The 20,936-nt window shown below is 38.7% G+C and overlaps 1 long non-coding RNA gene across 2 annotated transcripts in view; it reads left to right on the forward strand.

Moving 5' to 3' along the window:
* LOC144382603 (uncharacterized) overlaps positions 1–20,936 on the forward strand; it is a 167,796-nt gene that overhangs the window by 122,997 nt on the left and 23,863 nt on the right. For both annotated transcript variants that reach the window (XR_013449890.1, XR_013449889.1), the window contains exon 3: positions 16,672–16,808. This is a non-coding gene — a long non-coding RNA (uncharacterized LOC144382603). The remainder of the gene's footprint in view (positions 1–16,671; positions 16,809–20,936) is intronic.

The following is a 20,936-nucleotide window of genomic DNA, read 5'->3' on the forward strand; positions in this document are numbered from 1 at the left end:
GGATCAAGCACACCCAGATTTGAGTCCTCTATATCAGTTACTACCTGTGTGACTGTGGGCATGTCACTTAACCTTTCTTTGCTATACTTTTCTCCTCTGTGGAATGGTTATAATTGTTCACATCTGAGAATTATGTAAGTGAGAAAGTATATCATTAAGGATGCTTTGATTATAAGCAAATACATTTTGGGTAAATACAGGAAAAGTAATTTATTAGAAGGATATTGGGGCTTTAGAATGTCCACAAGAGCCTGCAGAATCAGGCATGGGGATGGGGTTGAACCAAAGCAGCTCTAAAGACTCAGAGACTAAAAAGATAGCAATAATTTTGTAACAAAAAACTAGTCTGAGCATGCTCAGTCAAATGGAATTGACCCACCACTGTCAGTCTCTTTGGCTCTCTGATCATGTTTGAAGTATCAGAGAGGAAACATCTAATTGTCCCCGATTGGGTCACTGAGGTCATTTCTTGTTCAGGAGTAAGGAACACCACTGATTACAGTTGCTCCACCTGGCAATATTCAGTGTGGTAAAGGCATGCCAATGAAGAGAAATGGGATACTGTTGAAAAGGAGAAGTGAATGCCAGATATTCGAAAACAAAAATGTCTTCCTTTTTTTCCCAGCTTTATTGAGGTCTGATTGACAAACAGCATTGTAATATATTTAAAGTGTACAATGTGATATGATATACATATACATTGTGAAAGAATTCCCACAACTGAGTTAATTAACACATCCATCCACCTTACATATTTACTTTTTTTTCCCTTTTTCCTTCAGTGAGAACACTGAAGTTCTACTCTCTTCACAATTTCAATTATACATATAGTATTATCAGTTACAGTCGCCATAAAACAAAATGTCTTCTATAGACGAAGTATGGAGAGTGCCTGATACATAGGAGATACACAGTATATGGCATTTAATCTACTTTCTTACCTAATTTAAGGCAATCAGATGGTTCACACTAGGTGGAGCTTATCTGGGATTCTAGATATTAGTTGGCACTCTTTGGGTATTAGCCCAATAAATTTTAAGAATGTGAGAAGCCCAGATCTCTGTGGTCTTCCATCTCCCTGGAATGAGACATGATTCACTCATGAAAGGGCTTCAAGAGGAATCCAAGAGTTTCTAAAGATGCATTTTCTCAAATCTGGGGCCCACTCAGGTAGCTAAAATAGAGTAACTCTGCCCAATTCACTATCTTAGTGATCTCTAAGGACTTGTGACTACATACATCATTGTTCCAAGATATACTTGAAGATCTACATTTGGAAGCATTATAAAAGAAAATCAGGTCTGTGATCACACTTCTGTTCCCCAAATTGTGCATCCTTTGATAGACCTTTTCAGAATAAGCATTGTCAAAAAGACCTCTTTTTATCGATTTATTGCAATCTACAAATATCTTGGAGAGTTTGGCAAATCTGAACCATCAGAATCTGATAATTCCATTGTTTCTCCTGGAGTGACTGGGAAAATTCACTTTGTGGACATATTTTCATTGCTGGCTAGACTCTAAAATCTTCCTTTTATCCCTCTTTCACTTCTTGCGCAGCTTGGTTATTTTATTTGATAAACCATAGTCCAGTTTTATTCTTATATATGTTTGTAATTTAAGGAGAACTTTCTAACTTGGGTCTTTTGAAACTCCAAGAACTTGCACTCTGATGTCAACATTTTAAAACAGATAACCCCGCATTTCCCTCCAGTTATAATTCAGGTAACAATGTAGGGGGACACTCTTTGTACTGGACTATACTTCTTCCCCATTTCACCTTTGTGACCAGATTCACCGTATCACCTCTGGAGCCCTTCATTAAATTATCAGGACTCTACTGCATTTAGGATTGATTTGATAGGGGACTTGGAGGCCATCAGAACTACAGGGTCTGTATCACCAGCTTTCTTTTTCCGTTTTCCTTCTTAAGTCAAAAAATGACTTTGGTTTGTCACAGCCTGACCCATCTATTCAGAAGTTTCTTCCATTAACTCTTTTAATAGTCCCTTCTCCGGGGCTCTGACGAGATTAAAGTTATTTTCCCCCTAGAGGCGGGAGAGCTCCTGCCTTTTGCCATAATTCACTGGCTCCAGCTAATGGGCAGGAAAGGGGGAGGGGGAGGTTATTGCTAGACTAGACCACGCTTTGCAGTGACTGTGGGGTTATTGAAGAGGTGAAATAGTGGGCGTTCTTCTTTTCTTCTTAGGTCTTTGTTAGAATGCTTATTTTTGTCTTGGCATTCACTCTAGTCTATATAAGGGGTGCTGGGAGACACCCAGTCCTTTCAAGTACACCCAGTATTTCTTTCCCATACTTCTGGCTGAGGCCTGAACTCCCACAATTAGTGATTCATTCTTTCAATTTACAGTTTTAGATTTTCTAAAAATTTTTAGTAGAATAGCATATTGAGTCTTATGAGTCATTAGCATCTCATAAGAAAGTGATTTCACACTTACTAGATAACAGAATTTGAGCCAGAAAGATGAAAAGAGTCAGGGTATAAAGAGTACCTGGATTCGTGGGAAAAGATGTGTCAGAAAAGCCCAGAAGTTGACAGCATCACTAAGAAAGCTTTTGCCAAACTTTAGGATGTTTAACCCAGAGCTGGCTGATATCTATCCCCCATACTCAAATATTGTCTGGATTCATAAGAGACATGGATACCTATTTTCTATTTCTTAGAATTAAATATTTACCAATCACTTTCAGGAAAGTATGTCCTATTCCTTTTTTAAAAAATGTATTTGTACACCCTCTCTAATCTCTTTTTCTTGGCATAACTGGGGAGGAGATTATGAGGAATGTTTCTAAAGGAGAAGTGATAGACACTACCAGACCACAGATAACATCAGAAGTCTGAAGGAATTAAAAACCAAGTGAAGTGAATTATGTTTCCAGCCATGTTTTAATCCCTAGCCCTGGGCTTGCCCTCCTGGCATAAAAAACTAGAAAAAAATTTTTAAAAAATATGAAACAACTGTTTTCAGACATTAGATAAAAAGCAGCACAAGACTATGATCCCTGGGGGAGAGGGGCAGTAAACAACCCAGGTGAGTCCTACAATTGCCTTGGCTTTCTGCTTGGAGGCATTTTTTGGATCACAATGTACAGATGGGAACACACGCAGAGAACAATCATCTGGCTGAGATGAAGATACAGCAATTGTACTTTGATGAGGATGAGGAGGCTTAAATTTGTTGAACAGAGTACCAGATTGGAGGCAACTACACAGAAAAAGAATCCTAGAAACCAGCATAGTAGTTCCCTTGAGCTGGTTGCTGAATACTAAGTTATGTACTTGTTGGGTAAGACTGTAAGACTGAGCAAAGAACAAATATCATGAAAAAAAAACCAATTGAGTAGCTACAAGATGAATATTCTCAAAAAGAAAACTAGGATATGTTCAAGATTCAATCTGTCAGATTAGAGAGAACCCAGAGGGTCACACTTTAATAGTAGAGATATAAACTAAAGTGAAAGCTACTCTACACACAACAAAATTTAAAATTCTTACTTTGAAAGGATTAAGAGGACCCCATGTAATTTAATTGCCTGCACAAACAAAACTCAATACTCTTTAAAGGAAGGCAACAAAATCAGTATTCAAAAATATAACATGTACAATGCCAAGCATCCAGTAAAAAGTAACCAGATATGGAAAAAAAATAAAGGCAGAAAAATGACCCATAATTAAGAGAAAAACCAATCAATAGAAACAGATGCAGAAATGATAGAAAGAACAGATAAAGAGCTATTCTAAACATAAAATAGCTATTATAAATATATTCAAGGACTTAAAGAATAATAAGAACATAATAAGGAGGGAAATGAAAGACATAAAAATGAATCAAATGGAATTTCTAGAGCTCAATAACAGTATCTAGAACTAAAAACTAACTGAATGGATAGCAGATTGTACACTGCAGGAGAAAATATCAATGAACTTGAAAATACAACAATAAAAGGTAGCTAAATAGATGTTGTGAGAAAATATCAAATAGTATAATGTATGTAGCTGGAATCTTAGAAGGAGGAGAGAGTAGAGAAAATAAATATATCTGAATGAATAAGTTAAATTTTTCCCCAAGTTTGCTAAAAGCTGTACACCTCCAGATATAAAAAGCCTAACAAAACTCAAGCAGGACAAACCATATCGCAGGGCACTGTAATGAAATTACTGAAAACCAATGATAAAGAAAAATTTAAAAAGCATCTAAGAGGAAAAAAAGATACATTACATACAGGACAATAAAACAAACAAAACCTACAGACTTCCCATAAAAAATAATGTAAGTAAAAAATATCTTTACAGTTCTGAAAGAACAAAAACAAAAACAAAGACAACAAGTCAAGTTCTCAGGGGTGCCTAACTGGCTCATTTGGTGGAGTATGTGACTCTTAATCTGGGAGTCGTAAGTTCAAGCCCCATGTTGGGTGTATGGCTTACTTAAAAAAAATTACAAAAAAGTATTTAAAAAAAAGTCAACCTCTCAACGTAGAAATCTAATATCAATGAATATACCTAGGGTAAAAGGAGAAGAATGGAAAAAGTATACAAAGCAAACTAGAATCATAGGTCATTGCAGTGGCTGTATAAATAAAAGATAAAGTAGATTTGAGGACATGAAATGTTTTTGTGGACAAAATAAGATATTTTGCAATGATAAAAGGGTCAGTCAATCAAAGAGGAAAGCATACTAATCTTAAATATGACTGGAAAACTTGACATTTGACACTTACCTAACTATAATTGGAGATTTCTATACACCTCACTTGGCAATTGATAAACCAAGTCAAAAGAAAATTGGGATAATAAAAGTAGAGAAAATTTGAACATCATTATCAACTAGCTTAATTTAATTAACATATATACAAAAATGAAAGCATATATATCTTTTAAAGTGCACATAAATAGTCACCAAAATAGACCATACTCAGGACAAGAACAAGTCTTAATATATTTAAATCGATTGAAGTCATTCAGGGTATATTCTCTGACTACAATATAATTAAATTGGAAATAAATTTAAAAATATATTTCTAGGAAATCACTTAAAATTTGGAAAATTAGCAATAGACTTCTAAATACTTTATGTATCAAGGAAGAAATCATAGAGGCAATTAGGAAATATTTTGAACTTAATAATAATAAAGTCACAATATGTTACAATTTGTGGGAACACCTAAAACAGTGCGTAGAGGGAAAACATAAAATGTTTACATTAGGAGAGAAGTCTCTAAAAATCAATGATCTCCTGTAAAAGCTAAAAAAAAGAACAAATTATCTTAAAGTCAGTAGAAGAAAGAAAATAAAAATAATATTTGAAATTAATGAAATAGAGAGCAAAAAATAGAAAACAATCCATAAAGCCAAAAGTTGGTTCTTTGAAAAGTTAAAATTATTAAATATCTTGTTAGAATGACTAGGAAAAGGAAAATTACCAATACTGGAAATGAATGAGGATATATCACTACAGATTCTCCAAACATTAAAAAGATAATCAAGTGTAATTTTTTCACTTAATAAATTTTGAGCTTTTCCCCGTGGGGGGGAAAAATCAGAAAATATTGAACAACTTTATGTCGATAAATTAAGTTAGATGAGATGGAAAAAATCCTTTAAGGGATTATATTACCAAAAATGATACAAGAAGAAAGAGAATACCTGAAAAGCCCTACATCTATTAAATATATTGAATTCATAATTTAAAACTTTTCTACAGGGAACACTCTAGGCCCAAATTATTGAATTATATCAAATATCTGAGGTAGAAATAATACCAATCCAACACAAATTAATTCAGGAAAGACTTTCAAACTGAACTATGAGGCCAATATTATTTTTATACCAAAGCTGAACAAAGACATCACAAGAAAAAACTAAGACCAATATCCCTTCTAAACATAGATGTAAATATTCTTAACAAAATAGTAGCAAACTGAGTCCACAATATATAAAAAGGATTATAAGTTAAGAAATGAGATTTATGCCAGGAATGTAAGGTTGGTTTAGCTGAGAAAATTTTATATAGAAGAGCTATATTATATTTATGGACTAGAAGACTCAATATTGTTCAGATGTCAATCTTCCCAAGTTGAAGTATAAATTCATATCAATTTTATTCAACATTCCCACCAGGCTTTTTAAATAGCAGTTTATGAGCTGATTCTAATATTTATATGGATATAAAAATTCTAGGTGATTCAAACCATTTTTAAAAAGAATAAAATTTTAGGACTCACAGTATATGATTTTCAGACTCACTGTAAAGGTGTAGTCTTTGAGACAGAGTGATTGATGTAAGTATAGAGACATAGACCAGTAAAATAGAATATAGAATCTAGAAATAGATTTAAAAATAAATGATCAATTTGTTTTTGACCAAGTTGCCAAGGTATATGAATAGGAAAAGAATAATGCTTTCAACAAATGGTGCTGGAGCAATTAGATATCTCCAAAGAAAAACAAACAACAGCAATGAACCCCAAACCTTACCCCTCACCATATGCAAAAACAATTCAAAATGGATTATAAACCTAAATATAAATACTACAACTATAAAAATTCTAGGAAAAATGCATAGGAAAAATATCTGTAATTTGGGATAGGCAAATATTTCTTAGACAAGGCACAGAAATCTTGAAACATAAAAGAAAAAAATAATAATAGTTTGGACTTCACCAGAATTTTAAATTTCTGCTCTTTGAAAGATGCCATTGAGAAAATTATAAGAAAAAAAAAAAAGGCAAACATTACAAGGGTAAAATATATTTATAGCACATACATTGGACAAAAGACTTGTATCCAGAATAAATAAAGAATTCTTACAGCTTAAGAAAAAAAATGCCACAACTTAAAAAAAGTGAAATGTTTGACCAAACACTTCACAAAGGAAGATATAATAATGGCCAATAGGCACATTAAAAGATGCTTGACACCATTTGATATCAGGAAAATACAATTTTTTTTTAAAGATTTTATTTTTATTTATGAGAGAAAGAGAGTGAGGAGCAGGGGGAGGACCAGAGGGAGAGGGACAAGCAGACTCCATGCTGAGCATGGAACCTGATGTGGGATCCATCTCAGGACTCTGAAATCATGCAAAACCAAGAGTTGGAGGCTTAACCAACTGTGCCACTGAAATACCCCAGGAAAACACAAATGTAAACAGTGCTACAATTATATACCTACCAAAGTTAAAAAGATAAAGCTAAAACATTATGCTGAACAAGAGAAGGTATATACAAAAGAATAAATACCATGTGATTAGATGGTTTAGATAACAAAGGGGCACAAGGGAAATTTTGAAGGGTTATGGAAATATGATCTACATGGATTGGCAGGGTGATTACACAAGTCTGTATCTGTCAAAACTCACTAAATTGTACGCTTTAAATTGATGCATTTCATTATTGGTAAATGGTATCTCATTAAGTTTTATTTCAAAATTAACAAGAACACCTAAGGGGGGAAAGGGCTTTTTTTTTTTTTTTTTTAAAGATTTTATTTATTTATTTGAAGAGAGAGACACAGCGAGAGAGGGAACACAAGCAGGGGGAGTGGCAGAGGGGGAAGCAGGCTTCCCGCCGAGCAGGGAGCCCGATGTGGGGCTCGATCCCAGGACCCTGGGATCACGACCTGAGCCGAAGGCAGACGCTTAACGACTGAGCCACCCAGGCACCCCAGGAAAGGGCTTTAAAGGGACTTTTTATTCCTCAGTTAGACATGTCCTTAATTTGTTGGTCCTGAGGCAAGAGTATAAACAGAGAATCCTATATGTCTGAAGATTTAGGAAGTATCATATAGAGATAAAAACTCTTACATAAAATATGTTCTTAACCTCATACCTTCACTCAAATGCCTGAATTATGACCTGGAAGCCAGATTTGAACTTAGTATTCTAGGACCCCATAACCTGGAGACTGTCATAGAGACTTTAGCTTTTAGTCCACCCCAATTCTCTTTCTATTTACCTATGTTCCACATTATCTTCGTGGACATCTCAACTTTTATGTCCAAATTCTGTCCACATGGCTGACAAACCACTGCCTATTGGCCATTCTTATGGGGTTGCACACTAAGAGTGTAGTTGGAAAGATAGAGCCAGGAAGAGGCACACACAGGCCCTGAATAGTGGCTTGGGTCATTTGGGTGGGAAATTACATTCTCACAATGTGATCTAAGAGGGACATGGGATCCAGTTGAGCACTAGTCCTAGTCCCAGGGACTACTTGTCTGAAGGGGGATTGTGGCTGGATGACAAGCAGAAGAGGGCCTCTAATGCAGGGTTCCAGCCAGGGCCTAGACCCCTCCCTCCCTGGCTTGTTAAATATTCTTGCCAGGAAACTATCATCAGACTTCTCCCTCCTCATTTTTAAAATAAAGGAGGGAAGAAGCAGAGGTAGAAGAAATAAACCTCATGTAGCCACTGTGTAAGTGAAGCTTAAAATACCAAACTGGAAGAGAAGGTAAGGTTCAGATGGGGAAAGAATAGGTAAGTATGTTTAGGGCAAGAGGCTATTCAGGTTATAGGTATAGGGCAGAATGCAGGCATTGATGTTTTTGAGTTCAACACCAAAAACTGTGTGGATGCCACAGCAATTATATCAAGAGTTAAAAGTTTAGGAGTCTCAGTACATAGAGAAGAATAATTCTTCCTTCCAATCCTCCTTTTATCTTCTTTCTTCCTTTCCTTCCTCCCTCCTTCCTTCCTTCCAACTATGTATTGATATGAATCAATTTGGCACAAGTCTCTGTAGTTGAGCAAAGCAGTGTAACCCATGGTACCTATTCTTGAAGGAATCTACAAACCAGTTGGTGAAATAAGATATAAACATGTAAAAAATAAGTCAACCAAGGCATATTATGATGCAATGTATTATTGGCTGTAAGATGCTAGGATAGAGGGATCAGTGTGAATTAGTATAGTTAGAAAGTACCTGATATTCAAGTTGATCAGTAAATTGAGTTGGGAAAGCTGAGTAAAAATTATGGAATTGGGGACAAGAGATACTCTCAGGAGGAAATGGCATCAACAAAGACTCGATTATGGGAATAAACATGGCAGGTTTTAGGAAAGTGGAATAGATCAGTCCAGCTATAGATGAATATGCAAATAAAAGAAAAGGCCTAGGTTTTGAAGCTAGAAACTTGAACATAAATTTGGAAAGTTAAGTTGGGGACAGATTATAGGAAATACAGTCCTATAGTAAATATGCAGTCACTAACACTGAAAACATCTGGTATACTTGAAAGTTTACAGAATTTGTCCCCATACATTATCTAAGCTGATCTTTATGAACTTTGGAGGATATTTTGCAAATGAGAAAAAAAAATGTCTCAAACAAGAAAGTGACTTGCATAGGTTTACAGTGCTAGCCATGGTGGAGTCAGGACTCAAACCTGGGTGTCTGGGCTTTAATACTTAAACTCTTACCTTGTTGGGATGCCTGGGTGGCTCAGTTGGTTAAGCGTCTGCCTTCGGCTCAGGTCATGATCCCAGGGTCCTGGGATCGAGTCCCGCATCAGGCTCCTTGCTCAGCAAGGAGTCTGCTTCTCTCTCTGCCCCTCCCCCTGCTTGTGCTCTCTCTCTCTCTCTCTCTGACAAAAAAATAAACAAATCTTAAAAAAAACACAAAACAACACTTACCTTGTTAAATATGACCTCCTACATAACATATGCCCTAGTTACTCTCACTAACGAAAATTTCATCTTTTATAGGGCACTCCACCTGTGTGTTTGTCTTGTTTCCTCCACTGGGTTATAACTGTTCTGAGGATTGGAAGTGTATCTTCCGCTTGTTTTCTATCTTCCACAGGGCAAAGCATAGTGCTGGACTCATAGGGGATATTCAATAAATTAATTAGGAATGAATGGATGAATAAATGAATGAATGAATGAATGCATCACGTAAGGAGTTGAAATACAGGAAGAGACTGGAACAAACTAAACATTAGAGTCACCTAGTTGAGTATCTAAATCTACTAATGCCTAGGATCCATACCAGAGATTTCTTGTTTGTGTTGGATTCTTCCACATATTGCAAAGGTTACCATCTAGGCTTCCCTTAGGCCTTCCCCAGCCAAAGTTATATCACCATATAAGTGCATTTGAAATGGGGGCTACACGTTTTCTTTAAATGGAGATATGGGCAACTCAATTCTTTTAGGACAGAAATAGATCGTGTATAATTTCAATAAATTAAACAAAAATGAACAAGGCTTCTGTAGCTAAAGGTGTCAGGTTTTGGGATGAGTGAGCTCGTGACAGGTCTGGAAAATGTAAGAGGGATGACTTCTTTTTCCTCTTGCCTTTGTAATATTTCCAGTAACCGTGCCATTAAACTCCTTAGATAACATTAAACATTATTTAACAGAGAGCTCTAATGAACAATGAAGTGAGAGCCTCCTATCTGGACCATCCACACAGTATGCATACTAAACAGGCACGTTGGTGTTCATCCCAGGATCTCCGCGTGGTACACAGGGAGAGAAAGCAGGAGAGCAAGGAACTGAGACAGAGGGAAAGGGGGAGTGTGAATTTCCAGATGACAATGTGAGTGAGCTAGTTTTCCTTAAGCCCCTCCAACTTCATTCTCTGAATATTCCTGCCCTTGTGTGGTTCTTATAGGTTTGGAAACAGAGTGCAAAGGCCTGACAGTAACAGCTGTTAAAGACTCCCTGCAGATGAAAATGAAAGCCAAACTAGCATGCACATGTGAAGGAGATTATCAACCAAATGTGTTGATTTTATCCCTGGGTCTTTGCTGCAAAAAATATATGTTTCCTGAATAATAATGATGTCTTCCACTCCCATCATGCCTTTCTTTCTAGGACTCCAAGAGATTCTATTTTGTCATTTGTCCATTTATGGGGAAGAAGGGAAGAAAGAGTATAAATATTTCCTAGGGTGACCAACCATCTCAGTTTGCCTGGTTTTAGTACTGAGATTCGGTCTCATGGCATCCCAGGAAAGCCCTCAGTCAAGGGCAAACTGGGACAGTTGGTCAACAGAATGTTTTATGTGAGATTTCTGAGTTCTACTGTGACACAGTTCCCTGGATTAGGGGTAAGAGGACCTTTTATTGTTTTTTAAACTTATATGACATAAATAAGGTATATTTGTTAAAGAAAAATTAGGAAGTGTGTGTGTGTGTATGTGTGTATGTGTGTAGAGAGAGAAAGTGTGTATATTTATATTTTGCATACATGTATGCATACACATGCGCCCACATGCACTGCTTTGTTATCTGTTTTTCATTCTTCATGTAACTTAGCATGAATATCTTTTCAAGACTATACTGTATTTATAGCTATAATTATTTTTTAAAGCTGCATGGTGTCTCACTGTAAAACTATTCTATGCTGTATTTAGCCAATCTCCAACGTTTGTCTCCATATAGATACACACACAAACCAGATTTTTGCTTTTAAAAATAGAGCCGTGAATAACACCATTATCGTATATAATTGAAGGTTTTCTGATTACGCTTTGGTGATGTCAATGTCTGCACAGCTTATCCTTCCAAAATCCCAACTATCTTTTTTTTTTAATTTTATTTTATTATGTTATGTTAATCACCATACATTACATCATTCGTTTTTGATGTAGCGTTCCATGATTCATTGTTTGCATATAACACCCAGCTCTCCATTCAATACATGTCCTCTTTAATACCCATCCCCAGGCTAACCCATCCCCCCACCCCTCTCCCCTCTAGAACCCTCAGTTTGTTTTTCAGAGTCCATCGTCTCTCATGGTTCTTCTCCCCCTCCGATTTCCCCCCCTTCCTTTTTCCCTTCCTTCTTCTTTTTTTTTTTTTTTTTAACATATAATGTATTATTTGTTTCAGAGGTACAGGTCTGTGATTCAACAGTCTTACACAATTCACAGCGCTCATCACAGAACATACCCTCCCCAATGTCTATCACCCAGTCACCCCATGCCTCCCACCCCCCACCACTCCAGCAACCCTCAGTTTGTTTCCTGAGATTAAGAATTCCTCATATCAGTGAGATCATATGATACATGTCTTTCTCTGATTGACTTATTTCGCTCAGCATAATACCCTCTAGTCCCGTCCATGTCGTTGCAAATGGCAAGATTTCATTTTTTGATGGCTGCATAATATTCCATTGTATTTATATATACCACATCTTCTTTATCCATCCATGTCATCTGTTGATGGACATCTTGGCTCTTTCCATAGTTTGGCTGTTGTGGACATTGCTGCTATAAATATTGGGGAAGGAAACAGGCATCAAAATCCAGGAGGCACAGAGAACCCCCCTCAAAATCAATAAAAATAGGTCAACACCCTGACATCTAATAGTAAAACTTATAAGTCTCAGAGACAAAGAGAAAATCCTGAAAGCAGCTGGGGCCAAAATCCCAACTATCTTAAAATGGGTTTCCCTGAAACAACTCCTAAGACAGGGATTTGGGGATAGGTGATTTATTTAGGTTGTGATTCTAGGAAGCCCAGTAAGTGAGACAAAAAAAAATAAATGCCAATCACAGGTGAATTACTGAATGGGTTTCTTGTGTGGGAACTGGGGCTCAGTACAACTAAGGACCTTCTGAGAAATTGTAGAACATACTTCAGAACCGTATGTCAGAGGGGTAGTGAGGTTGGGGGATTTTTCCACTAATTCCCTTCCCTCATTGACTGGAAGTCACTTTGGGGACATTAGCTCCCCACCTACGTAGGCCAAGGAAATGCCTGTGGTCAGAGAACACCCCCAGGCAGAGAGGCGGAAAACTACTTGCGAACTGCCTAGGGTGAACTCCACGGTGGACCAAGGAGGTAGAGGAGGGCACCCACAGCATCTGCCCTACTACCTCTCAGTCCCTGGCTTTCTCTTCTTTGATGATGTTGTGTCCCCCCTACCACAGCATCTGTTGCCAGCAGTTTCTACATTGCCTCAAAATACCCCACTGTCTAGCTCCTTCCTGGCTTTCTCACTCCCTCTGGTACCCCAACACAACAATTATTTTATCCCACTGGAAGTTGTAATACATTGATACAACTATTTTTTCTCTGTCACACATCCCCTTCAAGTCATCATTTCCATCCTGAGCCATCATCATAATCACACCCTTGTATATTTCCTCAACTTTTTGTCTCTCCCTCTCTCTTCAAATTGTACTAGTTTGGCAAAATCCCATTCTTTAGTGAAGTCCAAATCTCTGTCTAATCTGTGTGCATAGCCTCAGCGTATTCTAGGCATATCATCTTCTCTTTCCTTCAACCTCCAAAATCCACCCCAACCTCACACTCAACCGATTATGTTGCTTCCTACTTTGAGAAACTGAATCACTCAGAAGAGAACTTTCCAAGCTTCCACAATGCAGCCATCCTCCTTCTTCATCTGTGCCCCCCTGTTACTTTTTGTTTGAATAAGCAGCTCAGGGCCCTATATCAAGGATCCTATCCCTTCTTGCTTACTTGAGGACATAATTCTTTGTTCTTTCCCCTACATCATCCATTTTTCCCTAGACTATTTTCATCAAGGCACAAACATGGTATTTCTCCTGTCCTAAAAATACGTTCTTGAGACCTCAAGCCCCTCTCACTTTTGCCTCCTTTTTTTCTCCCCTTTATAGTAAAACACCTCAAGATTGTCACTTATATTTACTGTCTGCAATTATTCTCCTTATCTCCTAAATCAATGTCAATCAACGTTCCATCACCACCACTGCATCAATCTCCTCTTGTAAATGCCAGCAATGGCATCCATGTTACTAAATCCAATGGCTGATTCGCAACCCTCACCTTATTTGACTCTTAGCTGCATTCGAGTCAAGCTTATCACTTTCTCTCCCTTGATATATGCTCCCCACTCAACAGTATTACTTTTTGGTTATCGTTTTACCTCACTGATGTCTTCTTCTCAATCTTCCTCCTCATCTTTGCAAGCTCTACAGTTGGAAATGCCTGGGCTGAATTCATCACTGTCACTATTCTGTTTATATCCCATTCCAACATCTACTCTTTATCTATTCTCATGTCTTTAATTGGGCTCCTGGCTTTAAGTACCATATATCTGCTGGGAAGCCCAAATTTATATCTGTAGTCTAAACCTCTCCCTGACCTCTGGAATAATAAACCCAACTCCTGCTCAACAGCTCCATGCAAAAATCCAAAAGGCATATCAAATCTCTGATGCCTAAACCCAAACACTTGATCTTCTCATCCAAACCTGCTCCTTCATCTCATCTTTCCATTTCAATAAATAGAAACTCCATCCTCCCAATTGCTCATCAAAAAAACCTTGGAGCTATCTGTATGCCTATGCTTTTCTCACATATTATCGCAAATCCATCAGCAAATCTTATAAGCTCCCACACTCAAACTACACACAGAAGTCGACAACCAGGCTGGTCCAAGCTGCTGTTATTTCTTGCCTGGATTACTGTGATAGGCTCCTAACTGGTCTTCTGCTCCTGGCCATCCTCTGTAAAATTTAATCTCAACTCCAGAGCTGAAGTGATTCTTCCAAGAATTGAATAACATTGGCTATTCTTTGTTTAAGACCCACTAATAACTTCAGGACCCACTCAGTAAAAGGCTATAGGGCCTGGCCTAGTCAAACCCCACAATATCTCCACAACCTCAACATCTCCTCCTCTCCTCCCCCTTTCCCACTTTACTCCAATCCCAGTGACCTTCTCTTTATTCTTCAGTTGGGCCAGACACACTCCCACCCCAGTATTTTTGTCCTTGCTGACATCTACAGAGTGCACTCCCTCTTCTACTGAAATTACTCAAATTTCATTCCTCAGGTCTTCACTGACTACCTTATTTAAAATTGTAGCCACCACTCCCCCATGACCCCCCCACTCCCTTTTTACCATAGCACTTATCTACACACGGACTGATGTTTTTAAAACACAGTCATTTATTTTTTATATCTCTTTCTCCTAGAATTCAAGCTTCATAAAAGCAAGGATTTTATCTCTTTGGTTCTCTGTGCCTAGAAAAGTGCTTGGCATGTAGGAGGTGTTCAACTGATATTTGTTGAATAAATGATTAAATGAGACCCTGGTTTGTCTCCCAAACAGGTTTTTCTGTTTATTAGCTGTGTGACCTTAGGCAAGTCCCTGGGACATTCCAACACTATTTCCTCACCCATACAATCATATAGCAACACCTAATTTATGGTGCCATTGCAAGGAGTCCTCTATGTAAAATACCCCTTTGCAACACTTGGCATGAAGTATACATTCAATAAATATCCACTGAATCTATTTTCCCTAAACAGAGATTACCAAAATTTCCTACAAATTACAATATTTATTTCTCCTGTATTTCTCACTCTATTGCCTGCCGTCAAGCATTTTCACCTCTGCTTTCTATTTTCCATGCATTTTGCTGAGCCAGTAGCAACTGTTGACCTTGGCCTGAGCAGCTGACAATGGTGAGTGTATTAGTGCCTAGTGTCAGATAATCCTTCCTTCCTTCCTTCCTTCCTTCCTTCCTTCCTTCCTTCCTTCCTTCCTTCTTTCCTTCCTTCCTTCTCTTTATTGTCGACCTAAACGACCATGTGTAGGTAATGTAAAAGATGTAATAGACTTTAAGAAAAACTTTCCCATGAGCTTAAAAATTAATTATGAAGCTAAAATGTCATCCTTCAAACAGTCAGATATGAAGCAAAATGACTCAGATCTAGTATTAGATGTATGGAGGAATGAAGGTCTAGATGGGTACAAATTTAGAGAAAGCTCTCTTAAGAGAAGTAATACTTACCTTAACCCTGAAGGATGGATAGGTATATCGTTCACAGTAATTAATATTAACTGCAGCAACAAATCCCCAAAGAAGAAAGCACAGTAAGTGTTTAGTTATTGCTTATGTCACCGTTTGATGTGAATTGAGGGGCTCTTTCTGGTCAGTCCTCTCCCAAATGACAATGCACATGATCTAGATATGACAGCTGCAGTATCTGGCTTCTGAGATCTTCAAGCACACCTTATCTCTTCTGGCCCCCGAATAAAGCAGTTTATGGGGCTGATACAGTCTTGATTCAGTGCGACCTTATTCAGAGAGTACTACTCTGCTTTGGGGAGGCTCGGGGGCTGCCATGAAAGGTTTTATGTTTCAGACATGTTTGAAAGAACTGAGCATTATAGCCAGTGCCCCAGACATGGTGTGTGGGTCTCAGGGTGTGGGATCGGAGAACAGTGGTGGGCCATGCTCAACCTTTATCCTATAAGACAAGCGAGAAGATTCCTGAGGCTGGCATGAAAATATATGGGTCTGTTGAAGAGACAGAAACATCTATAAATCAGGCAAACAGGTGTGCATGGGATTACAGGTTCATTAATGAAGCGATGGACCTTTGAAAGAGAGATTGCATTTCAGCAATTGTCATAAAGAGGTTTGTTTATGATGAGGACTGTGACCTTGGAGGCATCAGCACACTGCATCTCTTGAGAAGATCACAGTGCAATTATTACTCTAATGGGCTTCAAGCAAAGACTCGAAAGTAGCCACAAAGTTCCTATTTCCTGTCTCAGAAGGGTATGTGCAGGTGAGATATTGGGACTAACTCAAAGGAAAGGTATTGCTTAAAAACATTTCAGCAATGAAATGAGAAGACAAATGAGATTTCCAGGGAGAGGGCCCTTCCACTGAAAATTTATCTATTTTTTTTTTTTTTTTTAGTAATCTCTACACCCAGTGTGGGGCTTGAATGTACCACCTCAAGACCAAGAATCGTGCGCTCAGCTCCTCTGACTGAACCAGGCAGGTGTCTCGGCCCTTCCATTTAGAAGGGGATTCCATACCTTCCAAGATAAGCAGTAACTACTTTCCCTCTATGTGTCTCTCTTTCTCTCTCTCTATTCTGACCTTTAGCTTTTCCTCTGATACCATTTCTTTTTCTCTGTATTAGTTTTGGTTTTTCTGTCTATAAGTCTGTCTGTGGACCTGCCTTATCTCTCATATCTGGTCATGTGCCTCTGTTCTAAGGGAGGATCAACTCTGTCCCACAGGCCATAAAATCCTTCACACTTTTATGAAATAATAATCAAGTGCCTATTTTTTTCCAAGATATTATGCTGGGCCAAAGAAAAAGAAACCCAAACCAAAGCCATTAATTCCATAGTCTCAGATGCAAGCAGGATGTTTTACATAAAAAAAAACAACCATCCAAAATGGGGACTATTCCAGTGGATATAACAGATGCTCTATAACCAGTTTGTAATTTCTGTAACAGTCTATACCAGACTAGCCAGACCTAGATTTTACTCTTAGCTACTTCTGGCTGTGCAACAGAATTCTCCAATGTCTCTTTGATGATCTACTTCAAGGCACTTTTATAGCAGCTGAGAGTTTACTTTACCTCAGTCTGAAAGAGGCAGTATCATCCACCCTCTTGCTCTTGGTGAGAGAGATATGCAGAGAGATGAAGAAAAAGGATGAGATTATCTTCTTCTTTTTAAGGCTTTGTCCCAGAGAGGAGAGGAATTCCTATGAAAAGAACCTAATAATATTTCATATTTATTGAACACCTACTGTGTCCTGGACTGTGCTAAGCATTTTACAGAAGTCAACTCATTTAACATGTACAACAATCCTGTAGAGGAGGTGTTCTTATCAAGAAACTGAGGCTAAGTTCGGAGAGTAACATGCTGGAGGTCCCACCATTCCTCAGGAACAGAACCATGGTTCAAATACAATTTTTGACTCAAAAGTCCATGTGATTATGTAGCTCCTTTGGGCTGCACATTAACCTCACATAATTGTTGAGCAGTTCTCCATTTTATGGGTAGGGAAACTGAGGCTTAGAATTTAAGTATTTGACTAAGATGATATAGCTGGAAAATGGTTGTTTTGCATTTATACTCAAGCTTGTAGAGTACCAATGTACTCTACTCCTCAGAGTACTACTTTCTCAACATACTGCCTCCCGAATTCATTTCAGTCAAGATCTCTAGGATCTCTAGGATCTCTAACCTAGATCCCTGATAGTAGAGTTTATCTTTCTTCCCCTCAGTATCAATCACCAAATCGAAAATCATATTTATTGTGATTTTTGAGTGTCTAGTATGCGTGAAGTCTGGTGCTCAGAACTGAAAGAGGTAGAAAGATAAGTAGCAACTCGTTCCTACTCTCTGGAGTGAGGGCCTTAATTGGAAAGAAGAGAGAGAAGCTTGTGATAAAGTTAAATGGCTTTTCCAGATAACCACAGAAGGCAAGTCATGAGGCAGGATATGATGAATGGGTGAAAGAGTGTTATAGACAATCTGTGCTGTACGATTGCAGATGAGGGAGGAGTGGGGAGCAGATGGTCACTGCTCTGTGCATAGTACACCTTCATATATTTAAAGCCCATCATTAGGCCCTTTAGAAATCCCTTGGTTAGGATAAATATTTTCATCTTTCCTTGGGAATATTATTCCCCACTCCCTTCAAACTTTCCTTGCCTCTCCTCCAGCCATCCCAGGTTTCTTAGATAAGTTGGCATCTAAAACACAACTCAACAATATGAGTAAAGAGTCTTTCCTTTGAGGTCCTGTGTGAGGTGAGCCTTTGCCTCAAACCATGGGACAACTCACAGGCAATCATGAAAAACCACAGTGGTCCCAACATACTCTTGGTTCTGGTATCCCTGTGTAAGTGAAAATGTATCTGTAGGTATTGTCACATCAATCTTGAGATTGAAGGGCAAGACCAGCCATATCCCCATGCCTGCAGTAGACAAGGATGGGGCAGGAGGGAGAGGAGGAGGCATGGAAAAATTCCCCAGCACTCCCTTGGCATCAAGATTTATCTTCCCATCCAGGTGGTGCTCAGCTTTGTAGATTCATTCTTGGATAACCTCTTTAAAATAGAAATACTCTTGACTCCTGTATTACACAATCTCCTCCTTATAATATAGGCCTAGGAATGTGTGTGTCAGGGGGAAGGGTAGTGGGATGTGAGATCATTGCTCCTGGCTGAGAAAAGGAGTCAGGAAATAAACACAAAAGACTCCAAGGGTGGAAGCAGTAAAATGCAGGTGGAGAGTCCCAGCGTAAACCTCACCTACTTCACCACCACGCCAGGGACTAAACCCTGGTGAAAAGTTCACAGCTCTGGAAATATATGCACCCATTTTTTTCTTTCTTTCTTATTTTTTAACCACCCTTCTGTCAAATGTCAAACACAAATCTTAGGAGACCAAAAGGTTAAGCCATCATAAATGCCCTCTATCTCAAATCGAAGATGACAGAGACAAGAAAAACAGACATGATAACCTTGAGAAGTTTTAGCTCCTGGACAGCTTTCAGGATACATGTTTCACAAGGGGTTGTTCAGAGTCACTTCTGTGTCCCTTCCTGTTGTTACCTGATAAGTTCAAGATACCTAGTTTGCTGAAAACAATTCCCTGTGAAGAAACTGCCAACATCTTTGATTCACATTTTCTGTGGATGTTAGAAACTTTCTCAAGAGCCATGAATTCCTTTTTTAGGGTGTATTTAGTCCTGTGATAGAGGACACAGCCACCAGCCCAGGCTGTTCCTTAGGCGCCCTTGACCAGCTAAGCGCTTGACTCACTGATCCTGCTAGAGACAAACAGGCAACGAGCAAGACCTACGGTCACATGGAGGTGTGGGAAGAGGACTCCGGTGCTGGACTAGGATGCAGAAGACCCAGAGCTGTAGCTGGGGATTAGCTATTGTCACTTAAATTTATTTACTTTCTGATACATTATCTATGAATGGTGCTAATAACATTATGACATATCCCCATGGATGTGTTGGGTTAAGATATTTTGTGTGCCAGCATATCAGGGAAATAGCATATTTCACGAAATAGTTTAATATAGGCCTCCAATTATTCAAAGCAAAGGAGTTTGTAGGGAGGGATGGGCCAGAGAATATCAAGAGAGAACAGAGTGATGGCTTCAGGACAGTTACCCACATCCTGAACAATAGTGTCTTTATTTTGATGGCCAAAGATATGAAGTTTGATCTTTCATGAGACACATTATTCCCAACTCAACTTTATATTGTCCATGCTATGCCTATAACAGTAGCTCACTAAAGGTTACATGGGTGGATGAATCACTGACTATTTTAAGGAGCCTCTAGATATTTTCCTCAAAGTGATGATGTGATCAACCATAGCAGGTTATATCTCAGACACCATGGAGGTGACCCCTTCCAAGGATGACAGTAGCGAACTGCCTGGAAGGACGCCATCTTGGAAATCTTTTCCACCTGAAACTCCTCAAAGCACAAGAGAATCTCACGCTGGCTGTGCGGGTGGTGTGCTTTATAGTCCCAGTCCTCTCCCACTTCCGCTCAAGCCCATCTGCACGCTGGTTCAGTGTGTAATCTTGCTGGCTGTAGGATTATTGATGACTGACAGCCATTCCCTGAGAACATCGGGTCCGCCTGTAGCCTGGCTGTGCATGGATGCTTTACAGTGACAGGATTAAGTGCTGAAGCTTTTCCAGGGACGGCCCACGTTCAGGATGTGTGTCTGAGATACTGTCAAACACGGCAGCCAGGGGATAGCTACTAGGCACTGATGCTTCCCGTGCATGAAGAGCATCAGAGAAACAAAGCACCAAGGTTCACTTGCAGGCTAGCTTCCCTGGCCTCCTGACTTTAGTCTGTCTGGTCAAGAAGGTGTTGGTCGGAGGCAAAGGACCTCGTCTATATCACTTCCTTTATTTTGAGTGGTGTTTTCCCAGTAATTAAATGTATTACAACCTCACAACCCAGCTGGATCCTTGTAGACATACAACACATTCTCATCTTAGTCCAGAGATTAAACTTCCTGAGCCAAATGTTTGACAGAATGTATGAGGAACAAGGAAGTAGGAAGGTAACCAAATGATTGCAGCTTTGGAACTGTCAAAACACACTAGGGTTTGGTCACTGACAGAGAAGAGTCAGCCCACTGAAAATTAATCATGGGATTAGTACATAGTTTTG

Source organism: Halichoerus grypus, chromosome 7 (assembly GCF_964656455.1).
Source record: "Halichoerus grypus chromosome 7, mHalGry1.hap1.1, whole genome shotgun sequence".
Taxonomy (NCBI): domain Eukaryota; kingdom Metazoa; phylum Chordata; class Mammalia; order Carnivora; family Phocidae; genus Halichoerus; species Halichoerus grypus.